The sequence below is a fragment of the Capsicum annuum genome, chromosome 1, assembly GCF_002878395.1.
Source record: "Capsicum annuum cultivar UCD-10X-F1 chromosome 1, UCD10Xv1.1, whole genome shotgun sequence".
Classification (NCBI taxonomy): Eukaryota; Viridiplantae; Streptophyta; class Magnoliopsida; order Solanales; family Solanaceae; genus Capsicum; species Capsicum annuum.
The window spans coordinates 46,434,735-46,446,025 of NC_061111.1; the positions used below are offsets into that span (position 1 = coordinate 46,434,735).

General features: G+C 33.2%; 1 non-coding gene across 1 annotated transcript; it reads left to right on the forward strand.

The window, feature by feature from the left end:
• The first annotated feature begins 7,664 nt into the window (after window positions 1-7,664).
• LOC107874625 lies at window positions 7,665-10,474 on the forward strand. Its single transcript, XR_001675545.2, has 6 exons — window positions 7,665-7,868; window positions 7,961-8,197; window positions 8,284-8,345; window positions 8,488-8,573; window positions 8,999-9,645; window positions 10,052-10,474. It is a non-coding gene; the product is annotated as an uncharacterized LOC107874625 (transcript).
• The last annotated feature ends 817 nt before the right edge of the window (window positions 10,475-11,291 follow it).

Below are 11,291 nucleotides of genomic sequence, written 5' to 3' on the forward strand. Positions count from 1 at the left end.
ATTTATCTTTTTAAAAATAAATTCAAGGGCTTCGAGTTTGATCTTGAATTTGAACTTGATTTGCGAATTTGATGGACTTGATCTTGATTTATGCTTGAATTCATGGGTTTTTATGTCTATTCTTGAATCTTGCGGTCTTGATCTTGAATCTTGATGAATTGCGATCTTTGATCCACGAGTTTTCTCTTGCTTCTTGTTAGAGTTGTTGGTTCCTTTTCTGAATTATGAGACTCCTATTTATAGTTGTGGAAAAGAGAGAATCATGGTGAGGGGAGATTTTTTTGACCAATCAAATTTGAGTGACATGACACAGTTTATGGGTTTTTAATTTCATTGAGCTTGTTCCATCACCTCGATATGTGGTGTGGTCTTATTGGCTCCTTCACTTGACTTGACATACCATATCATTCGACAAGTGACGTTTATTTGGGCCTCTAAAATATGACAATATCTTGAGTTTAGCAAAGTGGGCTCATCATTTGTTTTCCAAATCAATGGGTTAGCCCAATAAAAATTAGACTTTAATTAAATCCATAAATATTTGGACTTAAATAATTAATCCAACTATATTAATCCTCATTATTTATTTGAAACTAAATATATTTTAAATTTATTATAATCCAAATTTCGTATGAATTTTAATTGAGTAAAATTTTGTTATCTACAAAATGCCGCCTATTTTAAGATTTGTCGAAATATTTCATTTTTTTAAAGATTAGAGTTGAAGTATAAATTTGATGCTTTCGTTGTAACAAACATTGGTAGAACATAACATCATCAACCAATATTGATGCCAAATAAGAACATATTGAACCCATATTAATTTTTTTTTAGTTTTTTCTATTTTTCGTATTTTTTCTGTAGTTTGTTGTTTTATTTTATCTATTTCCTTTTTTCTATCTATCTTTTCGTGTTCTTTTTGTATTCTTACCATGGCTGCCAACTTATCTTCTAATTTTAATTCTTCTTTTTCTATCATTAAATATAAATGTTCACCTATTTTCTTATACCTTCTTCCTAGATTAGAAAATACTATTTTTATTTTTAATTCTTCATGGTTTTCATATATTTTTTCATCTATCATAAATTCTTCTTTGTTCATTTTATTTAAATGTATATAAGTTATATTGATATATATATTCTAGACTATCTATTGTTGATTCTAAATTTAATATATCTTCTTTTTGTGCATTTATTGATTTTTTACTAACTCCAACAATTATGTTATATTGTAATCTTTCTATCCTTATTTTTAATTCTTTATGTTTTTCAGATATTATTTATTTTAATTCTTTATGTTATTGTAATTTTTGTATGTTATCCATCTAAATAAATAAAATATTATTTTTATAAATATCTAAATTTAATTATTTCATAATTAAATAAATCCAAATATATACAACTTCCCTAATTTTTTTTCACGTGATAGGTACATAAATGGAAAGATTTTGCACTTTTTGCTAGTAGAAGTAGCATTTAAAGCTCAAAGGATCATTTTTCCTTTTTTTCCTTTTTACAAATTTGCAAAACGATGTGGGGTCGTTTAGTAGAATGTATAAGAATAATACAAAATATGATATATTAGTAATATTTGTATTAGTAATGCTTGTGTTAGCTATACTTGCATTAGTCATTCTTGTATGCAGTGTTTGATTTGATGTATTAAAAATAACATGAATTAAATAATTTCTTAAATTTTTATTTTACAAGAATATCCTCGAAAGGATCTGAATTTTTTTGAGTGAGAATAATGTCTTTAATCATGTTAACGCATGTATTGGATCCATTGCATTGCTAATACCATGAATTTTAAGGTATTAGTAATACACACCTTACTATACAATAGAGTGTACAACTAATGCAAACATTAGTTATACATAGGGTGCAAAAGCATACGAAACAAGGTATTAGTAATACACATTAAACTAATATATGCATTAGTTTTTCAATAGACTCTACCGAACCACCCCTTAGGGATCCACCATCCCTAATTTTCCTTCTTTTATGGTGTTATAAAAGGTTGTCCGCCTCTCCCTCTCTATAAATATCAATTGCCCAATTTTTTGATTCTCATAATTCATGCTATTAAGACATGGATCCTGCATTGCTGTGCAAGTACTTTGAGAAGGGAAATTGCAAGTGAGTGCTATGGGACAATTTCCCTTTTATTTTCATTCAACTCTTTTTTTTTCTTCTCTCAAATCTCGTGATAGTTTTTGGTCCCTTCTTTTTTTTTAGCAATCAAGAGGATTCAAGGAGCGATTTTAACATTTTTTTTACTGGCAAGATATCTCCATACTTCTTTTTGTATTTTTTCTTTCTTTCTTGTTTCTTTTTTTTTTCTTTCTTTTTTTAGGGTTGAAACAAATAGAAATATACAACAATCGGCTTAAGGTGCGAGAGTTTAACTTCGCCCCTGTCATCTTGAGACCCGATCAATTTGCTTCAAGACGGTGGCTATGCAATAATCGGCTTAAGGTGTGAGAGTTTAACTTCGCCTCCGTCACCTTAAGATTCCACCAATTTTGCTTGAAGACGGTGGCTATACAATAATCGGCTTAAGGTGCGAGAGTTTAACTTCTCCCCCGTCACCTTAAGACCCGATCAATTTTGCTTCAAGATGGTGTGGCAACAGTATATTTACGCAATAGTTATATTTAAGTATGAGCCCTTTTCACCTATGCACTTATGCTATGGTCAGCTTAAGGTGCGAGAGTTTTAAATTCACCTCTATCACCTTAAGACATGGAAAGTTCGACTTCAAGTATACATGACTATGTTTCACCAAAGTCAAAACATGAAGGACCTTTCTATCCCTTGGCCTTTCTGCAGGTACTTTTTTGAATCTTAACTTTAGGTTTGACCAACATTCTTTTGCTTATGTAGTGTGCAGAGATGGTTCTTTTCAGAGACTACATATCTTCATTGTCTAAAAATAAGTATCTCCTAATTGAGGCTGATGATGGTATGATTTCAACCAGGCTATCGACTGATACTCCAATAGTAGACAAGTATGTAAATTCGTGGCCACCCTTGCAAAATTCTTTCCATATGTCAGATTGGACTTCAGAACATGACATTGATGCTAATCGACCGACTAAAGTATGGTTTCTTCGAACTCCCAACCAACATCAATTGAACATTACGAGCACCTTTTCTTGCATAGGACGTCGGGTACTCAAAGGAGATATACTCTAGGGAGGTACCATGGAGATAAGTGGTGAATATCATCATACTCAAGAATACTGGGAATAGGTTGAAGACATATTAGCTGAAAGTGCACAAACCTTGAAGACAACAAAAATATATGATGTCGTTTATGCTTCACTGTTTACTTATGATCGAAACTCAAACATATTACAGGCATTCTTTGAGGCGTGGTGTCCAAATACCAACATATTACTTACATCAGTTGGAGAGCTATCCATATCTTTTTGGAACTTATACAAAATTGGGGGTTTGCTCATCGGAGGTCTTCTTTATAAAGAAGTAGTGCCTAAAGTGAAGGAACTTACAGGCATTGATGAAAAGAATGAGAGATTTATCCCTTGTTCTTGTGATTTCTTTTATAGCTTTTCAATAACTCCAAGAAGGAGAGTCGTATAGTCCAAGAGTTCCTCTACGCAAGCGGATAAATTTTTAGTGTAAAAAGGTATTAACATACGAGTCAGCTCAGTTGTTGAAGGAGAAAAAGTCTCCTCACTTAAAGTCGACACATAACCCATTTGGGACTATTTCGAAAACTATGAAATGGTCAAGTGCAGATGCTGCCATATTTTCTAAACTTGGAGTGAAGTATGAACATAAGACCGATACATATTTGACAGCTTTTCAATTATGTTGGTTATGCACCTTTGTGTTCCCCTATAAGGATGGAGATTTCATTCATTTGAAAACTTTTAGAGTTGCAGCTATGATGACAGATAAGCAAACTTTCAGTCTTACAGTTCCATTCTTATCGAGCATTTATAATGGTCTAAATAGAATCTATAAATTTTCACAGCTTGAGCAGCTCAAAGTATCCTTTTTTATCCATTATATATATGGTTGGCTTGCTTACTACTTTAAGACACACTTTACACTTACAAATGGAACATCTATCCCATTGATGACGTCATGTTTCGGTGAAGGTGGGGCAAGGTATTTTGATGGAGAGCCTGCCAGAAAGCGTATCCATCAAGGAGACAATGTTATTTGGACTTCCTCTATGCCAAACAAGTCCACTCCTTGTTTTATGGTCAATGATAAGGATGAAGATTCAGAGATAAACATCCGCTAAGAATGATGGTCCCTCAGAGGAGACTTATAATTTCTTAGTAAGTGGTGTTTGTTTTATAGGATGCTCTGTCTCGTAGCCTTCTGGAGCTTTTCTAGGTACATGGCTAGACTCTTCGTCTATTAAGCCATCCATCCCATCCGCTAACTCATCAATCTGAGCATCTTGATTTTGCACATACTTAGTGAGTCCTTCAATTACCTTTATCTGGTTTGCAAGTTATTCCTGTGCAGATGAGGCATCAGCCACCATTGCTTGTATGATCACTAGATACATCAGGGAGTAGCATAAATTATCGTATAAGTTGATCTTTGAAGTGCTCAACATATATGGTGTAAGTGGAGATGATGAATTGATTGAAAAATCATCGTTCTTTGTGCCAGAGTATTTAGAACCAGAGTGCTAAAGTAGAGAAAGAGTCTTCTTAAGTGATCCTGCCACATTGCTTCTTTTTTCTGAAACACTTACATGGGATCTCCCTCCTTTTTGGGGTTGAATATCCATAAATTAAAGTTGGCGCGGATGATAGTTGATGTGTTTATTGCCGTAGCTAGTTTGCCTTGATCCTTATGACAACTCCAAAGCTTCCAAAAGTAACGCCAAAGGTGCTCTCTACTTCGAAAGAAAATTTGAAATCAACAACCTTGGAAGCAGTTGATTGAGAATTGACCTTCTTGAACGTTATTTTGTTGTTCTTAAACTTTGAAAAGTTGAGATGAGAGGTAGAGATCATCCCACTGGGCGTGCCAGAATTTATTAGACAATAAAATTTCGAGATCGGAATCAGTACAAGAAAAAAATATTGCAACAATCAATTTATTGATTTCAATGTGAGTGTTACAATCTCTATGAATCCTCTGATTGACCTTTTTCAAATATAAATTCAGGGGATTCGAGCTTGATCTTAAATTTGAACTTGATTTGCGGATTTGATGGACTTGATCTTGGCTTATGCTTGAATTCAAGGGCTTTTGGGCTTGTTCTTGAATCTTGCGGTCTTGATCTTGAATCTTGATGAACTAGATTTGAGTGGTCGAGCTTTGTAGAGAAATTGCGAGGTTTGATCCACGAGCTTTCTCTTGCTTTTTGTTAGAGTTGTTGGTTGCTTTTCTGAATTATGAGACCCTTATTGATAGATGTGGAAATGGGAGAGTCATGGTGAAGGTAGATTTCTTTTGATCAATCAGATTTGAGTGACATGACACAATTTATGGGCTTTTAATTTCATTGGGCCTGCTGCATCACCTTGACATGTGGTGTAGTTTTATTGGCTCCTTCGCTTGACTTGACATGTCAGGTCATTCAACACGTGGCGCTTATTTGGGCCTCTAGAATATGACAATATCTTGGGTTTAACAAAGTGGACTCATCATTTGTTTCCCAAATGAATGGGCTAGCCCAATAAAAATTGGACTTTATTTAAATCCATACATATTTAGACTTAAAGAATTAAATTAATTATACTAATCCCCCAATATTTATTTGGGACTAAATATATTTTGAATTTAATATAATCTGATTTCCGTACAAATTTTAATTTAAAAAAATTTCATTGTCTACAGTATTGTAGAATAATTTGGCCTTTTTTGGATTATCAAATTATAAATAGTTTTTATTTTTGTTCCTGTTGATATCTGTTTTCTGATTTCAATAATTTTAAATTTATGTCACGTAGAACTCATTAATGTAACGATATTTTCTTATGAAGGTATATTTATTATCTGAGTTTGACCTTGAACCTTTTTAATGAAAAGAAAAAAGTCTATAAAAATCAAATATTATGATATATCTGAATATATTTTATTAGATTAGAGATCAACGAATTGAGGGACTTGCACCACTTTGTTATGAAAAAGTGTGAAGTTTTAATTACTGTCACGTTTTAAACGTATCCATTTAGGCACTGACAGGAAAAATGTGTTAAATTGGATCGTGCCAGCAATTGAAATTGTACAAAATGATGACCATCAAAATTATGCCAACAATCTATATATATATATATATATAAGAGAATAAGTAGCATGCTGATGTGACATATCTAGAATGTCAAGAAATATATTTATCTATCACTATATTTATTTAATTTTTTTTTTCATATTTTATATGTTAAATTTTTTATTTTAATTCTTTTAAAAGGAAAACGTAACTGTCACATGATAAGGAATAATTATATTTTCTCTACATTAATTCAAAGCAATTTAGGTCCTTTACGATAAACACACAATTAAATACAATTAATGTATTTAATACTCATATTCATTGAATTATTTTTTGATGTTATCTTTCTAATTCTATTGGTTAGTATAAATAGTGAAGAAAATCATTTCTAATGCATAAACATTTCTCTACATAAACATTCCTCATTTTTCATTCCACACCGTCTTCAATTCTTCTTCATTAGTTACAAAAAAAGAAAAAATGAACATGCACTTGAAAATGCCCGTTGGTATTTACTTAGTTTTTTTGAGGGTTTTAGTGTGATGATAAAGTACTATTACTTTGCTAGCTATTTTATATTAGAGTTTGTTCATGTATTTTTGTTGAAAAGTATTTGTAAATAGGTTATAACTTCTGTAAATGCTACTCTCAAGTTTCTTTCCTACTCGCACCCTTACAGATATCTTCATTTATAAAAATAAGAGCTTGTAGTTTAATATGTTTGCTATGTATGTTTATATTGTTGATTAATTTAATTACAGTTTGATAACTTTTCGTTGCAATATGTTTGTCCATTATCTGCAAGCTTAATGAGGTTATTTTCATTTTTTACTCTTATAAATAGAATCTTGGACTTTTTATTTTTAATTTGAACAATTTTGCTTTAAGAGAAAGGCTATGAGGTAAATTATCGTGTTTGAGTTTTCATTTTCATGTTATTTCTCTTTTTCCTATTCTAATCGTTCTGCGAGATGTACTGTTTTATGACAATTCATATGTTGCTTCTATATTTTAGATATTTAAATCACAAAATGATATGCCATAAATATTTATTTTACTAATCACTTTAAGTGTATATTATTTCTTTTATGACCTTTGTATTTATTATATACAATATCTCATAACTCTATATAGAAATAATATGCAAATAAAATGACTTACTAGCCACAGTATATTCCCAACAATGCATTTAAATGGATAAATGAATGTGTTAGATATTTAGGTGGATGGTAATAATTTTAAAACTCATTTCCTTCAATGAAGCTAATACAAAATTAAATAATAAAATAAATTAAAATTTAGAATTTAGAATCTAATCTTTATTTGGATGAAGGTTGAAGAAAATCTTTAAAATATAATTTCATGAATCTAATATTTATTTTCTATATCGCGTGAAGCGCGACCAAATTCACTGGTATATATCTGACCCTCCAATAACCAACATTGATATTTATCTATTTTGCCCTTTTTTTACTTGAATTTTACTTTTAAAAAATGCCAAAAGAAAAATAAATCAGCTACGTTAATAAACTCCAACAGTCGCTTATTAATATTCTAGTAACTGTTGGAAAAAGGATGAGATGAACCAATAGGTTTTCACGAGAAACGCTTAACAGTTAAAAGAGGGAAAAGGGGAAAAAGAGGAGAAGAACGAGTATGGTTTTCTGATTGCAATTCTGCAGTTCTTTGTTTCATCAAATTTTTGCAAATTTCAACTGGCTAATTTTTGTGCACTCCTCTTTTCAGGTTTTACCAATTGCTCTCTACTATCAAGTCTCCATTCTCTCATCAATAACTATAAGCAAAGCTAATATGGCAAAGGGTAGACTTCGTTGCATTGGAACTTCAATAAGATTGAAATCAAAGTTTGAAACTAGTTCCATTACTAACATAAGCTTTTCTGGTGGGACAAATGGGACACCTGAAAGGGAAGATACTTTTAGTACATCTCAACCTGAAGCAGTGAAACAGTTCTCTAAAAGTGTATGTCAAAGATGCCTATAGCTTTTTCGCTTTCTTTTCTGATACTAATAGAGGAACTGGTTCTAATTTTCTAGCGTTGTCCACAGCGTTTGGACGTGGTGCCTAAAGAGGAAAACAACAATATTATTCCCCATGACAAGGAGAATTTGTGAGTAAAGCTAATCTCACACATTCATGTGCATTTGTATTTCAAGTGATTCTTTTTATATTTGTTAAACTATTTTTGATTCGGCTTGAATTATTCATAATTTTCTTTGGTGTTCTAATTATTTATAGCTTCATATAAGCAGAGATGTGGAGGAGATATGTGGATGAGTGTGGACTGAAGACACACGGATGTCACTCTTGAAATTTTCAATAGTTCTTCATTCTTGAGGTGCTATATTCTTCTATAGAATTGATATAGTTTTTTTTTTTGAGTAATGAGGAAATGGTTATAATCGGTACTTTAAAAGTAGATACGTCTGCATGTTCTATGAACTTTATGAAGTCTACAATGAAAGGCGTAAAAGTTTTAGCTCCAACAAATTGCTGGTAATGTCTCCGTCACTACCTTTTTCTTTCTCTACCCCTCCTTTAGATTTAGAAAATATATCACTCAACCCAGATTAGAGTTGCATCAACCAGCGCACATGTAAATAAAGATATGACTTAAATTAAAACCAGATTAGATACTTTTACATATGTTGATTTGTATAATGCTTTAGAAGTGTTTATTTCATACTAATAGAGGCACTTCCTTATTCAAAAAGATATTTACCAGTGTTTACTTTGCAAACTCTATCGATCCAACCTTTCTAGAGGCACTTCCTGAAGATCTTCAGGCAGAGGTTCTTGCATCGCAGCAGGCTCAGGCTCAACCTCTAACTTATACAGCACCGACAGCTGAAGATATCGATCCAGAGTTCTTAGTTGCTCTCCCTTCAGATATTCAAGAAAAAGTTCTTGCCCAACAACGTGCTCAAAGAGTCGTGTAGCAGGCTGAAGGTCAACCTATGGAAATGGATAATGCTTCAATCATAGCCACATTTCCAGCTGATCTGCGTGAAGAGATATGTATTTGGAGTATTTTACACCCGTCCTCTGAATACTTTAACATTTTATTTATGCTTATTTTGGGTGTTTGTCAGGTTCTGTTAACATCGTCAGAAGACATTGTTTCAGCATTGCCATCTCCATTACTCGCTGAAGCATAAATGTTTAGGGACAGGGCTATGAGTCATTACCAAGAACACAGTTTATTTGGAGGCAGCCACAGGCTTCATGGTTGTAGAAATGGTCTGGGATTTGACAGACAGACAGGTATGGACAGGGGTGTGGGTGTTACAATCGGCCGGAGGGCTGCATCCTTTTTTTCAGAGAGATTGAAGTTGAAGGAGCTTGAAAGCGAGCCACTTTTAGATGCTAATGGCTTGAAATCATTGATCCGCCTCTTGCGTTTAGCGCAGGTAAATTGCTTCTATAAATCAAGCAAATAACTTTGAAATAAAAATACTTCTATCACCAGACAATAGGCTTGCTTCTGTAGAGTTATAGTTGGTGTTGTAATATTCTGGTCATTTATACTTTACGATTTGTGCTCAACTTATTGAACTGAGAAGTTCAATATTTATTTTCAGCCTCTTGGGAAAGGTCTGTTGCAAACACTCTTGTTGAATTTGTCTGCTCATAGCAGCACAAGAGCATTGCAGTTGGTGGTATAACAACCATTAACTCATAGGGACTTTATGGCTGTCAGTCGAATATTGTTTATGGCCGCTCACAACTATTTGATGTTATTTGTCTTTTCTAAAGTGATGCTGTGGATCTCTGTTTGCACGTGGCCTTTTGCTAACCATTTAAGTCATTTCCCAGGACTTCCTCCACTGGTATTGCATCGGATTCTGGAGGTCTCAACTTACCTCGCTACAAACCACTCTGCAGTTGCTGGTCTTTTTTTCTAATACCGCTTTCATGTCCTTCAAGTTTACCTAGATGAAACCAGAGGTATCTCTTAGCAGTGGAATTCACGCAACTGTCTAGTGCAATCCGAAGTGGGTGCAACATAGTGGCTGATCTAATCTAAGAATCGGACACGGGTGCAACATCAAAATTGCAACATCAAAAAAGAAAAATTCGCGCAACTTAGTCTGTAGCAAAAGTTGACTTGAAGGAGAGAAATCTTCTTCAATTCATTAGACATCATTTTATCAAGTTGGCAAGTTTTGAGTGAAATTTTCAAATGTTGCAAACAGTATATGCAAATTGCATAGATTGGATTTTAGTTCACATCTGTTACATTGTGTCAACGTGTCAGCCAAGTACTTTTTTTTTTTTCTAAAAACTCACTATACCAACTGACCTGCTTCATTTTGGTTCCAATTTGTTTTCCAACTACCTAATGGATACCTGACCAACATGCAATGAACATAAATAACTTGATCCAGTTACATGCATGTATTTGATCTTGAGTTCAACTTATATATAATTGCAAACAACGTACCCAGTATATTCTCACAAACTAAGGGCCAGAGAAGGATAAACTGTACGCCGTCCATATATCTACCTTAGAGTATGCAATGCCTAAAGTGTTCTCTGTCGTATATAAGTTTTTTTTATCATCAAACATGAACATGAAATCTGTGACCAAGTGATACGAGTACGACCACGAAGATGGACATACGTGAGATGTATTGAATCCGAGACTTGAAGTGTTCAAATGAAGTGCAAAGGAGGGCCTAAATAGGCTCCAAAAACAATCCACATTCTGCACTCAAGGACACCTAAAGCGAAGTATTTGACTAAGGGGTCTTTTGGACATTTCACACTATTTTTGTGACCTACTATAAATAGAATATGTTAGGTCATTTACTACTTAGTTTTTGTTGAATATTGAAATTGTAACACTTATAAACATTTTTCTTGAGAGAAAGGCCACCATGGCCGAAACTTGTAACTAGGGTTTTCAACATTGAGTGTGGATTCAAGCTTGGAAACGTTGGATGCTTGGGAGATCGAGGTCACTCTAGTACCAATGTAAGAGAAAGGTCTTTGTTGTGTGTAGTGTTAAGAGTCCAAGAGTGGAATAGACTCTTGGGTTCTTAAGATTATACCA